This window comes from Neofelis nebulosa, chromosome 15 (assembly GCF_028018385.1).
Source record: "Neofelis nebulosa isolate mNeoNeb1 chromosome 15, mNeoNeb1.pri, whole genome shotgun sequence".
In the NCBI taxonomy this organism is placed as follows: Eukaryota; Metazoa; Chordata; class Mammalia; order Carnivora; family Felidae; genus Neofelis; species Neofelis nebulosa.
Genome location: NC_080796.1, coordinates 41,380,430 through 41,401,445, shown reverse-complemented (window position 1 = coordinate 41,401,445; position 21,016 = coordinate 41,380,430). Strand labels below are relative to the sequence as shown.

The 21,016-nt window shown below is 41.5% G+C and overlaps 1 long non-coding RNA gene across 1 annotated transcript; it reads left to right on the top strand.

Moving 5' to 3' along the window:
- Window positions 1–3,119: 3,119 nt before the first annotated feature.
- On the top strand, window positions 3,120–7,108 carry LOC131495497 (uncharacterized). Its single transcript, XR_009253986.1, has 2 exons — window positions 3,120–4,383; window positions 5,757–7,108. It is a non-coding gene; the product is annotated as an uncharacterized LOC131495497 (long non-coding RNA).
- Window positions 7,109–21,016: the final 13,908 nt, after the last annotated feature.

Here is a 21,016-nt window from a genome sequence, read left to right as displayed (position 1 = left end):
GATCCATATGTCTGGGCCGCACCAAGCTTCTGCGCTCAGGGAGGGGGGCTGATCACATCATCTACTGGATGGGAGTACAGTTCTCTTCCTTTGGGGAGGTTTGCATGTCAGCCTGACTAGATGCTGCGGGACTTCTAATGATCTGCGTTTGGAAACTTGGGGTGCAAGTGCTTGGGGTGTGGAGGAAGGAAGAGGGGCAAGCAGTAGAGTCAACAGGAGAGAGGAGGTCTCTAAGCTGGAGTCTACGAACAGCTTAGTAGGAAAGGAGTTTGAAAGCCCCAGGACACTGAGGTTCCTTTCAATTTGTTTTCCATGCCAGGAGAGAGTTTTGGGGGAGCCACGGTGCAGATGGATTCCAGGCCATTTGCCTACTTCGTGGGAAGTCTAGACTCATTCCTATAACTCACCCTCCAGAGCCAAAGAAGAGTCACTGTCTTCCCCTCACTTCTTTAACCCCCCAACTGTAGCTTCCTCTGGGGTGGAGGGTAGCAGATGGTACACAGCTGTGGGACACATCTGGTTTCGCAGGGATCAGAGGAAGGCACAAAGGCCACTTGAAGTCCCCAGGGCTACCCTGGAGGCATGTCTCCAAAGATGGGGTGGTACCCCTGACACTCTACCCAGATCCCATCTTGGACAGCCTTCATGTTTTTCCTAGTTTTCCACGCCTTCACTGCACTCCAGCTTCAACTGGATTAGATGATGATTTGGTGAGAGTGGCCAGGCAGCTGCTTCCCAGATGTGGGTTTTCTCTAGAGATGGCCCTATCCAAACTGGGGAGCTTGGGGAGGACCGGTTGGGGACAGCAGGGACAGGGCCTGGCGGATTCCTCTGAGGAGGTACTGACCTAGAGGAGTGAGCACAGGACCATCTGAAGACCCCACAGCAAAGCCAGAGGATTAGAACTGAAGAGGGAGAGGGCCGGTCCTGGAGTGTTCTCAACTCTTGTCTCTAAAACCCTGTGTCCAAACATATGACTGTATTGAATGTGCCAAATAATCTGACTCATTGTGTGTGTGTGTGTGTGTGTGTGTGTGTGCGCGCGCGTGTGTGTGTGTGTGTGTGTGTGTGTGTGTGTGTGTGTTTGCTTACAAGTAGAACATAATCTTGAGGAAAGTCTATTACTTCTCTGTATCTCCCGCATTTCTCGCTTGGAATACAAGTGGCCTCCAATCTGATCTCCCTCTGACCATTCTTGTGTTTCCCCTATTCATTCATTCTTCACACAGCAGGCAGAGATAATACGTTTAAAATTAAAACTGAGCCATTTCATCCCCCTGCTGAAAATGTTTCAATGACTTCCCTTTGCTCTACAAGAAAAGCTAAACCCCTCACGGGGACCAATCGGATCTGAAGGGGCCGGCCTCCACCCTGCCTGCCTCCTCTCCGAATCGGGCCCCCTGGCCCACTCTGCCCAACACCGGCTGTCTCAGGTCCCTGAAGCTTGCCAAGGGCTCTTCCAACCTCACATCGCTACTGGAGCTGTCCCTTTGACCGCTCGCTCCTCTTGCCTCATTGCTGTCTCTAAAATGGTTCCTCAACTTCTAGTCTTCCCTGAACACCTGATGGAAACTAAGTCCCCCCACCGGGTCCCTTCTGTTCTCTCTTACAGCACCCTCCTCTCAAAGGCTCATTTGTAGCACGCATCACATTTCGCAGTCACGTGTTTACTTGTTTGTCCCTTGTCATCCCCATCTGGCTGTAAGCAACATGAGGGCCGAAGCCATGTGTATGTTGTGCCCTGGCACAACGCAGGCCAGCAGCGGACCCTCTGGATATTTACTGAATGAATGAATGAACCGTGGCTTTATTTTCTGGTCAGTATTCTCTGCTTGATTGGTTCACATATATATTTTTAGTTCACACATCGGTAAGAGATGTTTTCATGTTAGGGACTGACATGGGATTGTCGTATGCTAGCACAGTCGTTTTCATAAAAATCAGGCCGTTTTCTTCCAACCTCAAGTTCATAAGAGCATAAACTCAAAAGAATACCCTTTATACAAAAGCACAATTGGTGATCTTGTCCTATTTTTTTTTTCCCATTTTTCTGAGGACTTAGCAGGATGTTGTCACCGATAGCCCATGCCTTCTGCCTGGCACTTGGAAATCTCAGCCCAACCATAGCTTGTGTCCCAGCCCGGCACTGGTTAGAGCTCTGGGTCAGACCCTGAGTATCCAGGTGGGCCTGGACAAATCTCTCCCCCGCTCTGGAGCTCAGCCTTGGCATCTGTGGAGTGATAGGGTTCCATGAAGGAACTGAGACCGTTCTCCCATCTCTAACTGTACCCACACACTGACCCGTCCGAGGGAGGCCGAGACAAGCTTGCTGCTGAGGGGACCGAGGGGGTGGCCAAGTCTGAGCCATAGTTGCTGCTGGGTTAGGGGAGAGTGGTGGTCATTTCCTTGTGTGAGGGGCAGCCAAAGGAAAGGGGGGGGGGAAGCAGCCAAAGTGGGTGGCCAGTTCCTGTCTCTGACCCTTGGGGCAGTGCCTGAAGCTCCTGCCAGGCTCCCACACCTTGGCTAAGAATAGCTCAGCTCCTTCCTGCTGGCCTGCAGTCCCCCGGAGTCCAGAGAAAAGAGAACCGGACTATCTAACTTCAGGCTGGGCTGTCCCTTCCGGCGATTCTCTCCTCCGTTGGGGGGATCAAAGGGCCGCCGGGGATCGCAATTCTAGTCTCTGACGCGACCACCTAATAATAGCACTGCGGGGCGCAGAAGAAGGGTGGTGTTTTCAGGCCACTGCTGAGGGGTGCTGGGAAGCTGGAGGCCTTGAGACTGAAAACTAAGGATTCTGGGTGCCCAGTGTTGGGAGGATGTGTCCTGGGGACTAAGGCCCTGGGGGAAAGGAAGCTCCTGCTTCTGACTGAGTAGGACCAAGGTGGGGCCCCGGCAGTTCCGCGGCAGACTGCAGCAGGTGACGGGAAGACCATTCTTCCAGAAATTGCCCACGATGGATGACTTGCCAGTTCAGAAAGCAGATCCCTGTGTGAGGGACTGGCCCTGTTCTGGCCTGAGGTAACTTCAGGGCATCACGAGGCCCCAGTGACTAGGGTGACCATCTAATCTATCATCCAAACAGAGACGTTTTTGACAGTGAAAGAGGATGTTGTTGATAACTACCAAACATAAACAGAGTCTGTCCTGGGCAAACCGGGGCATCGGGTGGCTCAAACCTCACCATTACTCCGTGTCCATGCCCTCTCCTTAGATTTCTCAATAGGAAGAGATGAGATATAATAGAGTAGAAAGAAGAAAGAAAGAAAGAAAGAAAGAAAGAAAGAAAGAAAGAAAGAAAGAAAGAAAAGAAAGAAAGAAAGAAAGAAAGAAAGAAAGAAAGAAAGAAAGAAAGAAAAGAAATGGAGGGACCACAGAGATCTGCGGCCCAAGCCCGCTGGCATTTCACAGATCGTGATCTTCCTAAATCAGGTGGGGTTTAATTATAGCCACAGAGGAGTTGTGCTCCAGAGCCGGGAACGAAAGAACGTTTCTCAGAAAGTTCCATTGCTTGGCTGAGGTTGGGGGCTGCCTGCATGGAGAGATAAGCCGCACTGACAAGCCAAGCACAGCTCCGTGCCTTGGTTTTCTGCAGCTGAAATCCTGGACTTGTAACAAACGCCAGGGAAAAGCCGTGCACCTTCTCTTATTGCAAAATCACATCAGCTTCCAGTTAACTGTCCACAACCTATGCAGATCACTTGAACAAACAGGTCTATTGTTGATTCATGAACGAGCCCGTAAGGAGCAGATCATGTGTTACTTGCCAGCTTCTGTGTTAATTTCTGGAGCAGTGAAAACAGACAGGGCAATGGCCCCCATCTCTTAAGGAACTCTTCAATCCTTCAGGGGAAACAGAGGGCTAAACAATTTGGGCAAGGACGGAGCAGCGCTGCTTTGGTGGAGAAACCTGTTCCTGAGCCTCTTTTTTCAGAACCGTGGAAGACTTTCACAACCTCCCCGTAAACAGACGACAGTTGTCCATGTGGCAAAGCCCTGGCTGAAATGGTGCTGAGAATTACTGGGAGGCATTTTGGAGTCGTTGTCAGGAGCGTGGGGGGCTTTGGAACCCATGAGGCCTGGATCTGGATTCTGGCTCTGCCAAGCCCCACACTGTGCACCTTCGGCAAGTTTCTGCGGGCAGATGGTAATGGTGCCTACTTCATAAAGCAGTGTGTTAAAGCGCTCATGGGCACATGAGCCACCCGGGGGTCTTGTTAAAAATGCAGATTCTGATTCAGGAGGTCTGGGCTGGGGCCCAAAGTTCTGCATTTTTAACAGGCACCCAGGTGACGTTAATGCCGCCCGTCTGAGGACCACGCTTTGAGTGAAAGGGCGTAGAATCGTGAAAGATCAAAGAAGCTCTGAGCACCGTGCTGACAAGTGGTAAGTTAAGTACTCAGTAAATGTACCCTATTACTCTTCAAATGAAATATTAACATGTTTATTTAATATCATTTAAGTATCTCTCCATATATTTCTTATTATCCTCATTTAATATAAAATTTCTTGAGCCGGGGAAAAGCTCCCTGTTACATTTCTTGGGTACCACGTGGTGCCATGTTTTTTTGTTGTTGTTTTTTTTCATGGTTCACGGCAATGGGAAAATTCCAGAAGAGAGGAATGGGAGATTTAGAATTTGCTTCTAATACCACCCCACATCCTCCTGTCGCGAAGGGTGATGGGAACCCATTGAAAAGTCGCATGTCTCCTGCAGAATATATCTAACTATGGATACTGTGAAGGCATCACTCCCAGATCCGATACTAGCCGTAAGGAGAGAATCAGGGGTTCAGATATCAAAAACATGATATAAGTCTTGATATTTTCATAAACCTCGGTGGTTTTAAGATATGGCCCCAGACTTGTTGAGACTCCTACCGCTGAGAGGCGGGCTGTGTGTTCCTGCCCCTCGCATCTGATCTGCCTCGATTGCGTTGGCTAATGGAGGACGATGTTGGTGCTGCTGGGGCACCTTGGAGGCTAGAGCAGAAGGGTCCTGCAGTGTCCTCCTTTTGCTCCGGGAATGCCTGCTCTCTTGACGTGCTCCCTCTCCTGGAACCCCGCGGCCACACACTATATGGAGAGGCCCCATCAGGGTGCTCTGCCTGATAGCCCCAGCTGAACCCAGCCTTTGTGAGTCTGATCAGGCACCAGGCATATCAATGAAGAAGCCTCCAGCCATCTCTTATTCCCCAGCTGAGGCCCCACAGCCGTGGAGCAGAAATGAACCCTTCCTGCTGAGCCCCGACCCACGGAATTCTCCAACCTGATGACATACTGGTTGTTTGATGTCAATATGCTCTGGGGGTCAGCGAGGGGGGATTTGTTACTCAACAATAAGTAATTCAGACATAGAGCAATATTTATATTTAGAATAAGAAAGCGTAGTGAGCCCTTCTTTGCGGATGTTGAGTGTCATGTGGTCTCCAGTGCAGAAACTATAGGTAAGCATCAAATCTCGAACAACCTCAGTTTCAATTCTGTGATTAGTCTATTGTGTCATTAGAAGATGAGGAGTAAAGAGTGAAAGAAAAACAAAATAAAACCAGGCTTTGGCATCAGACAGATTTGAATGCCAAACTTAAAACGTTATCAGTTGTGTGAAAGGCAAGTAGGTTCGCTTTCCTTGGTCTCAGTCTTCTGATCTATCAAATGGGATAATAATACCTAATGCGTAGGGGTTGCGGGAGATAGCGAGTAAAAATAATTATGATGAACACATAAACAATTGCTATTATTCCCCAAAATATCTCTAGGGAAAGATGTGCACTGATTATAAGTGCATAGAAAATGGGAGCCTAAGCACGTGTGGTGGGGATGATAAGTTTCTGAAGAAGCTGTCCCCGAAATTAATCCTTCACATGACTAAGAATAACTAAGATATTCTCAGACTTTAGAATTTCAAAAATTTCCCCCGAATTTTGGGGACAGATCTAGGGGGAAACAAAAGACTTCTAAGAGCCTTATAATAGCCAAGACAATCTTGAAGAGAAACAGGTCTGGAGCTCTTGTATTATTCGATATTAAGGTCAATTATGAAGGTATAGCAACTAAGATCGTGTGGTTTTGGCGCAAGGAGAGGCAAACTGAGGAACGGAACAGACCAGAGAGTTCAGAAGTGCACCCACACGCGTTCGCTCACCTGACTTATAAAAAACGTGCTAACCCAGAGACTATGAAGAAAACAGAAGAGGAGTAAGAGGTGTGAGGAGGACAAGGATCAGGATCTCAGAACCAAGGGGACAAAAGAACTTCAGGGGGCCAGCGGAGATCAGCAGCGTCAGGGGCAGCCGGGGTCTGTTAAACCGAAAAGTTACCCCGGAGTTGACTTTCAAGTGACTGTTGTAACCCAAGTGTGAGCTCTTTCAGCAAAGCGGACAGGGACCAGAGAGGAGTGGTTTGCAGAGCGAGTAGAAGCCATGCGCTGGAGACAGGAAGTAGAAGGTGCTCCTCCAAGAACTCCTGGTGAGAGGGGAGGCAAGACGTTCACAGCAGGTGTAAGTGACAGGAGTTTCTTATTTAGTCGTCAAAGACAGCAGCGGCTTGGGGATGTTGATACGCTGAGGACACGGCGAACGTTGAGAGAAAGGGGAACGTACGTGCCATGAAAACATATGATATCGGCCGCCCGGAGGAAATTCAGTGTCTTCTGGGGAGAAAGGAGGATGGAGAGTCAAGAGTAACATGTGGATAAACTGTATTTTATGAATCGTTAAATGTCTCCAGAAACGATTATATTCACATTTCAGTTGAAACAGCCCCGATTCTTGGACATCCTCAGTTATCTCTCAAAGGCATTTTAGCTGCTTAAAAGTATATTTTGGAATATTTCAGCCATAAAAAAGGCTATAAAAAGTGATGTAAAGAACTTGTGAGCCTTCTCCCTTAAGAAAGAGAACATTATCGACACAATTAAAGACCCCTATTTGCCCTTTTTCCGATCATAACTCTGTCTCTCCTCACTCTGCCTGCAAAAAATCGCCATCCTGAGTTTGGTGTTTATGTATTTCTGAGCATTTCTTTATACTTCGAATACATTTGTATTCATCTCTGAGTGATATTTATTGTATTACCCATTTGTACATTTTAAATAAATGACGTTGTATCATGGGCTTTCTTGACCTTGGTTTTATCCCTCAAAATCTTTGCAAGATTTATTTGTGTTGACATATGTTTATTAATTTGTATTCTAATATGTGGACATATAATCTATCTTCTCTCGTATTGATGAATATTTTCAGTATTTTCCAATTATAAACACTAACATCATGAATATTCTTGTACATATCATCTTGTACATATGTGCAAGACATTATTGATGGTATATACGTACCTAGGGGTAAGATTGCTGGATTGTTGGGAAATGAACCCACTCAACTTTAGTACGTATTCACAAATTGTTCTCCAGTGTGGGTGCCACTGTTGATAAATTTGGGGGAAGCCTTAGTTATTATCTCTTCAAATATTTCCTCTGCCTTAGTCTTTTCTTTCTGGAACTCTGATTATATACTTCCTAGAACTTCCTGTTTCTTCTATGCCTCTTTATTTCTCTTTCATAGTTTCTAGCTCTGGATATCTGAGCTGTATCTCAGATAATTTCTTCATTTCTACTTTACCATTCAACTAATTCTGCTAATTCTCTCTTTAGCTGCATCTTATTTTAAATCTATACAAATAGAAATGTATAGATTTTAAATATATAGATTTATCCAGTAAAAAATCTCAGTCTTATGCTTATGTTGTAAAACATATCACACATACAGAACTGTTGGATTGTGTCAAGAGATCTTTATATTTTCAGGATATTAATTATTTATTCGTTATATGTTATATAATATCTTCTCCCAGTCTGTGAATTGTCCTTTTTTTTTTTTTAATGGTTTCTTTTGTTGGGTAGACATTCTAACTTGTAATGTAGTTGAATTCATCAATCCTTTTCGGTATGATTTGTGTGTTTTACATCTTGTACGAGAAGTTCTTCTCTGTATTGTAGCCTTAAAGACATCTTCCTATGATTTTGTCTAAAAATCTTAAGTTTTGCTTTTTACATTCAGTCTTTAACCAAATAGGAATTGATACTGTTTGTTGCACTGATATTGGGACCCAATACTGTCATTTTGAATGAAGTCAATTGACCCAGAACTAATTAATTCCTCGTCTATCTTTTCCATTCCAATCTTAAATGCCACTTTCACTTAGACACATGTCCCATATTTCTGGGCTCTCTTGTCTCTTCCAGTCGCATATTTCTATCCTTGTGTCAATACCTCACTATCTTGATTACTTCCAAATAAATTTTGGTATAGCCATGCAGTGCCAATTCTCTCCACCTCTTTCCTTTTCTTCAAAAACATCTTGACTCTTCTTGAACTTCCATTTTCCCATATAAATTTTAGAATCAGTTTACCCAGAAAAGCTATTCGTTTTTTTTTTTGTAATTGTGTAAACAATATCAACTGTGAATATGGCAGTTTTATCTTTTTCTATATATTTTGTATAACATTTATTTCTTTTTCCTGCTGCACAGACCACAACAGGAAGTATGATGTTCAATGGAAGCAGTGATACCAGACATCTTTCTCTGTTCCTGATTTTAAAAGATCATCAACTTTCTCTGACATTTCACCAGGAAGAATCCTATTCTCTAAGTGTGGATCAATAGTTCTCAAACTTTAGTTCCCCAGCACTTCTGATTCAGGAGGTCCGGGGTGGGATCTGAGTATTTGTATTTCTAACGAGTTTCCAGGTGATACCATTGCTGCTGTCCTGAGGCCACATTTTGTGAATCACCGGTGTAGACATAACTTGGGTCAAAGATTGCTATTTTCAATCCTGCCGTCTATTCTCCTCTTGCTCCTTAGTAGAGAGCTCTGATTTTTCATTGGGAACATTGCAGCCCAGAGGAGACTAACAAGTCCCAGACTTCTAGGTCTTAGCCATGTGACTAAGTTTGGGCCAACAAAATGTAAAGCCAGGAGTCACATAAGCTGTCCAGGGGCGCCTGGGTGGCTCAGTCAGTTAAGCATCCGACTTCGACTCAGGTTGTGATCTCACGGTCCGTGAGTTCGAGCCCCACGTCGGGCTCCGTGCTGACAGCTCAGAGGCTGGAGCCTGCTTCGGATTCTGTGTCTCCCTCTCTCTCTGCCCCTCCCCCGTTCATGCTCAGTCTCTCTCTGTCTCAAAAATAAACATTACATAAGCTGTCGAGAAGAACTCCTTCAATGAGAAGTGCTCAGGTTACACATTGTGATTAAACAAACCACAGAAACATAATGGATTAAAGCAAACGTTTTACCTTGCTCACAATTTTGTGGGTCAGGGACTCAAGAAGGGTTTGGCTGGATTGTTCCCCTGGCCAGGGCTGGATCGTCCACTCCAAGATAGGTTCTTCACTCATACATCCGATATCTCTGTGCTTTTTCGTCTCACTTCACGTGGTATCTCTTCAGAACTGTTTTACAATGTTTGGGCTTATCACAGCCTGATGGCCTCAGAGAAGTCACGTTTCTTAAGCAGAGGCCAGCTGTAACGAGGCAGAAAGCGATCGCTTCCAGTTCAGTTAAGGATATGCCTCGAACTGGCGCAATGTTGTTTCTGCCATATCCTACCGGTCAAAGCAGTAACAGAACCTGCCGTCTTCAAGAGGGAGAGAAACAACTCCATTTTTGGCTGTAACATTGGAAAGGTCGTATTGGAAAAGAGCATCTAAGATTTCTATAGCCTTCTTTGGAAAAGACGAACTGCCATAGGGGGATGGGAGGCAGAAGTAATGGCTGAACCATAATGGCCACATGGGACCATGAAAGTGAAGCCAGACTCTGTGATGGCAAAGCAGAGAGGAGCCTAGGTCCCCTGTGATTCCATAGAGCTGCCATATCGTCGCTGGTGTTTGTCTGAGTATCATCTAATGAGAGAGAAATTATCTTTTGATATTTTGGCAGGTTTCTGTTAACGTGTAGGTGATTCTGATCCTAATTAACTTAACACTTTTTAGTAGTCATATATATATAATATTAATGTATTATATAATTATAAATTATATATATAATAATTATAATAATTATATATAATTATATATATTATATATATAATAAAATATATAATAAAATAATATATAATGATAATTATATATATTATAATAATATATAAAATTTATATATATTATATATTAAAAAATATATAATAAGTTGGTAGTATTTCCTCTTTGTCTAATAAGTTGGTAGTATTTCCTCTTTGTCTATTAAATAGAAGTGTTTGTATAAAATCAGAATTATTTGGGGGTGCCTGGGTGGCTCAGTCGGTTAAGTATCCAGAACTTGATCTCGCCTCAGGTCATGATCTCACAGTTCATGAGTTGGAGCCCCGCAACAGGCTCTGCATTGGCAGTGTAGAGCCTGCTTGGGATTCTCTCTCTCTCCCTCTCTCTGTCCCTTCCCCGCTCCTGCGCTCTTTCTCCCAAAGTAAATAAACCTTAAAAAACTAAAAATAAAAAAAAATAGAATTATTTGTTCCTTAACTGTTCTATAGAACTGACTGCTAAGTATCTGAATGTTGGGTGAGATTATATGTGCAAGTCAATTCTTAACAATTCATTCAGTTTACTTAATAGTTACATTAATACGCAGATTTTCTATTTCTCTTAAGTCAGTTTTGGTATGTAATATTTTTCCTTTTGCCCAAGTTTTTAAACATAAAAGTATATAATTATCCACCCTATTCTCTTACTATTCTAAAACATATCCTATAATTATAGTTATAAATGATTTTTAAATATTAATTTTTTTAATCAATCTAGTAAAAAATGTCAGCTTTAAGATTTTCAAAAACATCAACTTTTGGCTTTATTCTTTGTGTACCTTCTGTCAGTTTTTGTAATTTCTTAAGACAGCGCACTAAATTTCTATTCTTTCTGATTCTGTAATATAAACGGTTAAGCCTGCAAAATTCCCACTAATATCACCTTTGTTCATTAAACACATTTGATATGTACTATTTTATTATCCTTCAAATTTATGTGTTTTCCAGTTTCTAACTTGATTTGGTTTTTGATCTTTTATTTGTTTATGTTTATTTTTAATTTTTTAATGTTTATTTTTGAGAGAGAGAGGGAGGGAGAGAGAGACAGCATGAGCATGAGCAAAGGAGGGGAAGAGAGAGAGGGAGACACAGAATCCAAAGCAGGCTCTAGGCTCTGAGCTCTCAGCACAGAGCCTGATGTGGGGCTTGAACTCGCGAGATCATGACCTGAACCGAAGTCAGACGCTTAACCAACCAAGGCACCCTGACCCAAGGACCTTTTACAAGTATGTTTTAAAATCTTCAAACATGTATTTTTTAATGTTATTTCGAAGAAATGTGTAATTCTATTTTAGTCAGAAAAGATAGTGTCTGAGATATGACAGCTTTCCCACTTACAGAGACTTGCTTAATGGCTTAATAATACAAATTCAATTTTCATAAGTGTTCCACGTGTGCTTGAACACAATGTGTATTTGCCAATTGTTGGATTTAGAGTCCTATATATAGCCCCTGGAATAAATGTGTTAATTACGTCATTCAAATCTTCTGTTTCTAGCTAACTTTTGCCCGCTTGATCTATCATTTTTGGAGGGAATTGCATTAAAATTTTCCACCGGGTAGGTGGATTTTGCTATTTTCTTTTTGTAGTTCTATCAATTTTTTCTTTATATATTGAAATTATGTTAGTAGATATGGAAAAGGGTAGGATTGTTATTTTTTACAGTGAATGAAAACTTATCAATATTTAACGATATTCTTAATCTTTAGTAATTTTTTTACATCAAAGTGTATTTTGCTTGGTATTAATGTAGCTATATGAGCTTTCTTTCTATTTAGTTTTTACACGAAATACCTTTCTTCATCCTTTTACTTGTGACATTTATGCGTCCTTGCTTTAGGATGTGTCTTTTGTAAAAGTATAAAGCTGAATTTTCTAAAATCCATTTTAATAATCTCTGTCCTTTCATTGGTAGGTTTTCAGCCCACTTATATTTATTATGATTACTTATCCATTGGAATTTATTTCTACCATTTGTTACGTGTTTTCTATTCGTCCTATTTTTCTATTTTGTTTTCTCATTCTTTTAGATTAGTCATTTTGCTTAACTCAACTTTTTCCCCTTACACTAATTTGGAAGTTTTACATTCTATTTCAATTATCGTCGACACTAACTTTAAACTTTTCACAAGTATATTTGATTTTACAAAGTCTACCTATATGGATCTCCTGTGTTGTCTTACATATTATTATACACCACTAATTTAATTTTCTCCTCAGACATTTATTTTCTCATTCAGCAATTATTTGTTGAGTGCTTGCTATGTGCCAACACAGTGCTAGCAGCATGGGACACATCAGTAAGCGAAATTTTCCAAAATGTATATAGTAAGGAAAATTTTCTGAAATAAGGATTCTCATCCAACACCCTTATGAGGGCAGGCCTATAGTTAAGAGTTTTAGGGAAACTTGTTTTGTGTTTCTCCTCTCCCTCCCCACACAAGACCCAAAGTCCAGACAGAAATAGAAAAGTTCCTTTGTGATTCATTTTTGTATATTAGTTGTTAGAAATAGAAGCCGAAAGAGATCAAACTGCATGTATGTACACGCATTTATAAATACGTCTACATACATACTTGTATATGTATATACAAACACAAATCTGGTCAAAATATATTTCTACATAGTTTAAAGATTCCTGTTATTTCCAGAGTTTCTGGCCAAACATTAAAGAAAAAAGGAAGAAAGGAAAACAAGCATGCCTGTTCTCTTATTTTCCCTCTTCAGATCATTTTCCTCTTTTTTAGCTAATTCTTTCGGGCATTACCTCCGTATTTCTAAATAACATGTTTGCATGACTACTTCTAGACTTTTCATTTTAGTCATTACATGTAAATCTCCTAGGTTGGCGGATGAGGCCGGGCTGTCTCTCATTTCACCTCCCCCATTATCCCGTTCACTCCTCTCGTCCCCACAAGATGAATTCCAGGAAAGACAGTTAAGTGTTTCATTTTATCACTATTTTATAACGATACAAATTCTATCCAGGCGAATCAAGCAACTTTAAAATCCACACCCCCCCCCCCTTCCTGAACTAGTTCTGTTTATCATCCTTGGAAATAACTAGAGTGTCGAGTTTTTATTTGCATGAGCTCCTGTGCCTTTCTCATCGACTCAACCCTAAATTCTTCACCCTTGTTGAGCTCATCTCTCAAGACATTCAGGTGCACCAAACAGTTTATCAATTGCATCTTCTTAAAGAAATATTACCGCCTTCAAATGTGCTCTGGCCTGGGCTGGTGGCCATCTGTGTCTGAAGCACTGTCTCATCCTGGGCTGTCCCTACTCCCTCATCCCAGCGATTCTCTTCGTTTCTCTCCTGTGCTGGATTCCCTGTTTCCCGTGTCCCGTCTCCCTCTTTCTCGGCGTCCTCCCTCATTTGTGACCCGTGCATCCTTCACCAGCTTTCTGAGAATCCGTGCCCTGGATGGAGGCAAGCCTTTCCATATCTTATATGTTTGAAATTGTCTTCACTCGCGCACTTAGTTTCGCTAAGAAGAGAATGATTGATTGTAAGTTGTTTCCTTTTATAATTGTAAAGGCATTACTTCATTGTCATTTAGGTCCCAGCGTTGGTATTCCAATTCTTGATCTTTGAATGTGGTATGTTCTCTTCTTTCTGGAAATCTGAGGGTATTTTCTTTGTTCTTTAGTGTTCTGAGAAGCCATCATGTGCCTTGGTGTGGGTTATGCTCATCTATAATGTTGGGTGATCAATACGTCTTTAATCTGCCCATTTGGAAAAAATCTCTTGAATGATATTGCTGCTTGGATGTTGGACTTTCTGAACCAGTCTTTTGGCATTATCTGTTCAATAATATTTTCTGTCATGTATTTTTACTCTATGGTGATTTTCAGCTCTTTCATTGCATTTTAAACTTCTGCTAGAATGTTGTTTATTTCCAGAGTGCTTTTTAGTTTGTTTGTGTACTCATTGTTGTTTCTTTTCTTTTTCCCTGTTTTTGGCTTTCTATTTTTGTTTTTATGGACATAAGGTCTTCTCTTATCTCTCTGAGGATATTTGTAATTGTACCTTCTAAAAAAAATATATTCTTCTTCCTGTATGGCCTCCATTTCCTCCAAGTGGCTTTCTTCTTCCTATTTGTTTGTTTGCTTTTTTTTTGGTCTGTGTCTCTCGCGATAGAGTCTTTCTTTGTTCTCTGATGACCCTTGAGTCTCTACTCATCTTTACAAATGGAATACTAGCAAGCTGATTGGAAGCGCTGAGAAAGGGGGTCTGGCTTGTCAGCTGGGGTCTCCACAGCGGGGGTGTTCTGGTGGGATGTATCTTTGGAGGACCCCTGGCATTAGTTGCTTTCGTACTGTGCTTGCCAGAGGCCCCAGAAGGTTTTTCCCTGTCTTCCTAGGTTTTTTGTCCTAGGTACTTGTAACCTGGGAACTGGTGGGAGAAGTGGCCGGGGGAATCCCAGCTTTCAGTTCGTGCCCTTATTATCAGAATGATGCACCTGTCTGAAACAAGGGCTGGTACTTGGCAGTCTAGAGACTTTGTGCTTCTTATCTGTCAGCCCCTAACTCTCATCATCTTGCTGCATTTTGGGAGAAACCATCACCTATGGCATGGTGGGATAGGACAAATGGGGTCAGGGTGGACATTTGGGGACCAACTGCTCTTCAAACAAACTGACCTTCAACCAATCATTTCATGTTTACCCTCATATTTACCCCCATACCCTATAGGTTCCTCATGCCATTTGTGAACTTGGGGGAACCTTGCAATCAAAATTCTGCTGTTTCTTAGCTTTCTGTACTGTAGGCTGAGGATTAAGTGCTCTAAGTATCTTCTGAGTCGGTGACCACTTTTCCATAGGTTTTCAAGCTTCCAGTATTTTTCCATTACTGATTCTCTCCTGCACTCTTCGTTCTTATGGTTTGTTCATTAAAAAAAAATCTCTTCCTCTGATTTTAGTGGGGCTTTGGAAACGGTAGCAGTAAATGATGTATTTCTTCTCCATTTATATTCAGAAGTAGAGTGCATTTTTCTCATCCTCCCTTCACCAAGCAAGTAGCGTTTATGTGTCCACCAATAGTGTTCTCCAGAGGTTTTGGTTCCAGGCTCAACATTGAGTGGGCTTTATTTCTTCTCCTCCTTGTGGTCCTTTAAACCCAAACCTCCACTTGCCCAGTTGCAAAAACCCCTCCAAGCAGCTTGGTATGAGCACAGATTTATGATAGTTTTCCTATTCCTTTAAGGATTTCTCTTTGTATCTTATGAGCTCAACTTTGCATTTAAAAGGATGTCAATTAGGGGCACTTGGGTGGCTCAGTCGGTTAAGTGTCTGTCTTCGGCTCAGGTCATCATCTCAAGGTTGGTTCCTGAGTTCGAGCCCCCCCAATGGGCTCTGTGCTGATAGCTCAGAGCCTGGAATCTGTTTTGGATTCTGTGTCTCCCTCTCTCTCTTCCCCTCCCCTTCTCATGATGTATCTCTCTCGAAAATAAATAAACATTAAAAAAATTAAAATAAAAGGATGTCAATTATATTTTATTTTGTTTTACAGCAGGAAATTTCAGGGTATCTGGTCTACCCTATGATTAAAGATGAAAGTTTCCTTTAGATTTTTAGTCTCTCAAGATGGGACAATGGTTACTCAAGCAGATAATGTCATATTCATTTGTTCATTTAACAAACATTAGTTGATCCCACATCCTGTGCTCAGAGCTATGCTTGCAGCTACATGTGGCTTTGTCCCTGTTATACATGTGCCCAAGAGGACCGGAGAACTAAACAGAACAAAGCAGTTTTGCACAGTGTTGCTAACTGAGCACAAGAGGGCCTGCCAAGCTGGGAGGTTTGAAAGAACCGCACAGTCACATACAAAAGAGGGCAGGCTAACAGAGTCATGGCAACTGTGAAAGGAGACTGGGTGACGCGGCAGGACATCGATCGCTGATCATTGGTCATTGGAAAGGGACATTTCAATCTGACACAAAAAGAAATGGGGATGTTTCCTCAGCCGGAAGCTGTAATGATTCAATGGTGTTTCACCAGAAAATTCTGAGAGCTTTGTTCTGACCACTGGGTCAGGGAGACAGAGAGAGAGAGGTCGCTAGAGATAGAGAAACCAGCGAGGAGCAGCCATAACAGTCCATGGACTGATGACGGCTTCCACACTCAATTTTATTTTTCTTTTTTCGAGGAAAGGAAAGTTCATAAAGATCTCAAAAATTCCAAATGTATTTTTTAAAATTTTCATTTAGGATTGCAACTTTATTTCAACATCACAGGACTACTTTGAAGTTCTGTTATGGAACATTATCTAGAGTCATATGTTTGCCAAATATCTCTAAGCGACATAAAAATATTAAGCTCTTTGTAGTCAAAACGGCCTTTCTAGATATGAAAATTTTAAAACAGATTTATTCATAACACCATCTAATTGTGCTTTCACTCCGTGACCTCGGGCATCCTGTGTCGTACAAATCCAATATACTCCTGAAAATACTTTGGATATTGAAATTCCAAATAGCTTGAGCCCATATTTTCTTATTTTAAGTGAGAAGAATAAAAAAGCATTTCTTAAAACCCCCATCAATTTTCCCATATATCACTAAACCATTCTTAGGAATCTATGTAATAATCCAGGGAGGATTTCTAAAAGGTATGATGGATTTAAAACATCAGTTGCATTTGGGGCCCCTGGGTGGCTCAGTCGGTTGAGTGTCTGACTTCAGCTCAGGTCATGATCTCACGGTTCGTGGGTTTGAGGCCCGTGTCGGGCTCTGTGCTGACGGTTCAGAGCCTGGAGCCTGCTTCAGAATCAGTGTCTCCCTCTCTCTCTGCCCTACCCCACTCACACACACTCTCTCTCTCTCTCTCTCTCTCTCTCTCTCTCAAAAATAAATAAAACATTGGGGCGCCTGGGTGGCTCAGTCGGTTGGGTGGCCGACTTCGGCTCAGGTCATGATCTCGCAGACCGTGGGTTCGAGCCCCGTGTCGGGCTCCGTGCTGACAGCTCAGAGCCTGGAGCCTGTTTCGGATTCTGTGTCTCCCTCTTTCTGACCCTCCCTTGTTCGTGCTCTGTCTCTCTCTGTCTCAAAAATAAATAAACGTTAAAAATTAAAAAAAATAAAATAAAATAAATAAAACATTAAAAAAATTGTTTTAAAAGCCACCAGTAGCATTTAATGAACTCATTAGTGAGTGTGGACACAAGCTCTGGGCGCCCATGTTGTTCAGCAGCCCATACACATTATCTTGTCCTTTCTACCTGCGTAAGGGTTTTATATTCATTCCTTTCTCTCAGAATGCTCTTTTGTTCTCCTCTCTTTTTAGTGATGGGGTTTTCTAGAACTCTTTGGTTCATGTACTTTTCTCACAGGCTTTTCCACTTCCTTAGAAGGCATTTTCTTTCACTTACCAATGGGGGGAAATGATTGCTATAACATGCAAGTTTAAATAACGCAATCGACAAAGCAAGAAGAGGGAAGCCATCTTACAGGGGAAACAGAGAAGATAGACTGCAGGGCGCCCCATGTCCTCTTGCCCAGACTTGTGTTCAAATGATGAGTTTTTACTGGCCCCAGCATGCAGATACTTTATAGCAGGATTTCAATTAGGATAATGCATGTGGGGGGAAAATGGTTCCAAGTCATTACAAAGAATATTTGGAGAGCGTGATTCAGGTAGTAAGTTCAATGTCGGTATTGTGTTCTGTGTACCCACTGTCTTTTCCTAAGAAGAGAAAAGAAAACTAGAAGCAGGTTTTCTATAATTAGCAAAATAAATACAAAACACAAAAATACAAACACTAAAACCAGTTATATTTATTTAATGTCTTCTGGTTCGTACCCTGTCTTCTGATTAGACAACAAATCTTTTTGTGGAAATGACCTCATTTTACAATTCAATCCAGCAAATGATGCTGGCCGCCTACGTGGTGGCAGGCACCATGCCAAGCAAAGAGCTGCTTATGACACAGACCAAGTACCTCGGCTGAATTTGTAAGTTTGTTCCAGAAAGTGTTTCTTTCCCCCCAGTTTCCACGTCTGGATTCCTTGCATCTGCCACTAGGTAAACGGGTTGTTTCTCCATAGCACTCCACCTTCCCGAACAAACAAAACCTTTTCCCAACCATGACCAAAGCAGCAAACAGCCGGGTCATTTATACTGATATCCATTCCAAATGTGATTATTAAAATAAAAGCATAAATTGTTAGGTCACGGGTAATCACTAATCATTGTGTGTGATTCCTGTATATGTTGGAGAAAAAATAGAAATAAAATACGTAAGGACAAAATAAATATCCTTTCCCCATTAAACTTCGACTTTTAGCTTTCGTCTCTTCTTCTCCTAACCACACTTTCCTTATTTTACAAAAACAAGATTTCACTTTCTTAGATGAAGTTTCCAGGGTCAGAAAGTCCTAACTCTTCAAAGGGTCCCAGAAGCTTGGAGTTTCTCCTTTTCTCTGCTTCAGGGTTTCTGATGGTTCTAGGGTCAAAAGCCTGTAAGCGATTTCCTTCACTTCCTAGAGAAAGGCATTCTCTTTCACTCCTTGGTGCTCTGAATAGACTCTGACGTATTTTAACTGGCTAGCCAGACTTCCAGAGGAAATCTGGCTTTAAGCTTCCAGAACTGACCTTCCTTCCTTTTTTCTTTTCTTTTCTTTTCTTTCCACTGTCAGAAGAAGAAAAATCAGGAAGACAAGGGCGAGTAGCGACAAACACTTATATATCCAACAGGACAAAAAGTTCTCCCAGTGGTCAGGGTGGTTATCACTGACCCAGGCTGACTTCCTCCCCTCCCCTCCTTATCCCCTGAAGGCACCTAAGTGCAGTATTGACTGGGAGGCAGTTTTCACAGACTCCCCCAGGTCAGCACTGTCTGATAGCAATGTATTGTAAACCACATATGTGATTTAAAACTTTCTTGCAGCCATGTATTTTTTTTAATGTTTATTTATTTATTTTGAGAGAGAGGGAAGTGGGGAGGAAAAGAGAGAGAGAAGACAGAGCGCGAGAGAGAATCCCAAGCAGGCTCTGAGATGTCAACAGCCCAACGTGGGGCTCAATCTCATGAATCCTGAGATCACAACCTAGCTGAAATCAAGATTTGATTGACTGATTGATGTTTAAATGTTTACCCATTTTTGAGAGAGAGAGAGAGAGAGAGAGAGAGAGACAGAACACGAGCAGAGGAGGGGCAGACAGAGAGGGAGACAGATCATCTGAAGCCGATTCTGAGCTGTCCGCACAGAGCCTAACGTGGGACCCAAACTCACAAACCATGAGATCATGCATGACCTGAGCCAAATTGGTCATATGCTTAACTGACTGAGCCACCCAGGTGCCCCTGAAGATTCTTTTTAGATTCTTTTCTTCTTAAGTGCATTTTGCACTTAAAGCTCAGCAAATTTGTATGGCTTGGTTTTTATGGGGAATAAATGCCGCGTATGATTTTATAAATTTTATAGTTGGAAAGCATACTCATATATCTAAGTTGCTCCAAACATCCTTAAAAGTTTCCTCATAACTGAAAAATCATTCTCCTTTAATATTCACATCCACATTGATAAAACTGGGTCATCTTTTTAAAAGTAACTGCCTCGATTTAAAGCAAAAGGCATGATTTTCAAATCCAGGCCTGCCTAAGGAAATTCATTCATTCCTGTGCTAACTCAGTATTAACCCTGAACTCAAAATGGTATTGACATTGAAAAGCAGCTTTTGGTCAGTATTGAGCTTTTCATCTTTTTTTTATAGTTTCGCAGCCGGTTTACAGAATGCTATCAATTACATTGAAGATCTTCTGCATATTGACCCATGAAAGAAAATTATAAAAATCATTAATGTTGATTTGATTATGAAGAGCTTCCATTTTAACTGAAGATTTTGCCTCTGTCTTGGTAGGTCACTGATAAGCTTTTCTTTTCTTCTGAGCTCCACATTTAGCTCATTGATATGCAGTATGATATCGGTGTGAAAATCTAAGTCATGATGCCATTTTTTAAATCTCTAATTATCGGGTATTTGGTAAATATCCCTTTATTTTCAAGAATGAAAGTTGGAATTGAGGTTAACAGTACAGTAAATGTTTGCAAAACTTTTTCACCACTCCAGAGTATTGGCCACGAGCCCATTAGGTTGTCTCTTACTTCTTTCAACACTGCTATTCACTTCTAATGATTGATTGCATTTGCACGTATACACTGACTGATTTTAACAACTGTATCCAGGACAAATTTCATGGAGTCTGCTTTGGAAAACTGGGCATAAATATTTGTAAGATGTATCATACAGTGAAACAACGAAATAAAGGAACATCAGTTCCTTTTTAAAAATTTCAATAAATCTGTGATTTGCGCTAACATGGCTGGAAAATTGTTTATTGTGTTCAAAACTAACTTTTTAATATCCAGCCAAAATTCTTCTTTGAAAGATGTAAAATAAAAAATATCCATGCCATGAGCTTGATATTTTAGGCTATGAATGGACAATATTTCTTTATAAATTAAGAAGCCTTTAGAGACAAAACATACCCTAAGGTCTCATTGGGCAGTGTTCTACCTTGTGACTCATTTAAAGCTAAAAGAAAACAAAGCAAAACAGAACAAAAACTTGCAATTTTTCAGATTTTGAATCAATTGAACTTTGATATTGTTAAAGGGGTCTTGTCTTTTATAAGCAATTGTTTGGTGGCTTAATTGAAGTTCTTTTTGCGAAATATCTTCTTTTTTAGTATTTTCCTCATAATTTTCTAAAACATTTCTATAGCTGAAATCATAGTTTCTTTTACCATGTCTCCATCTAAAAATGTATGCATATGTATGTATGCATGTGCGAATCAAAGCAATTTTATATCTGGTGAAAGTGACAAGCGCAGATCCTATTTAAAACGTCTTAAAACTTCGTGACAACACGGGTACACCTGGAAGACATTATGCCAAGTGAAATACATCAGTCACAGAAGGCAAATACT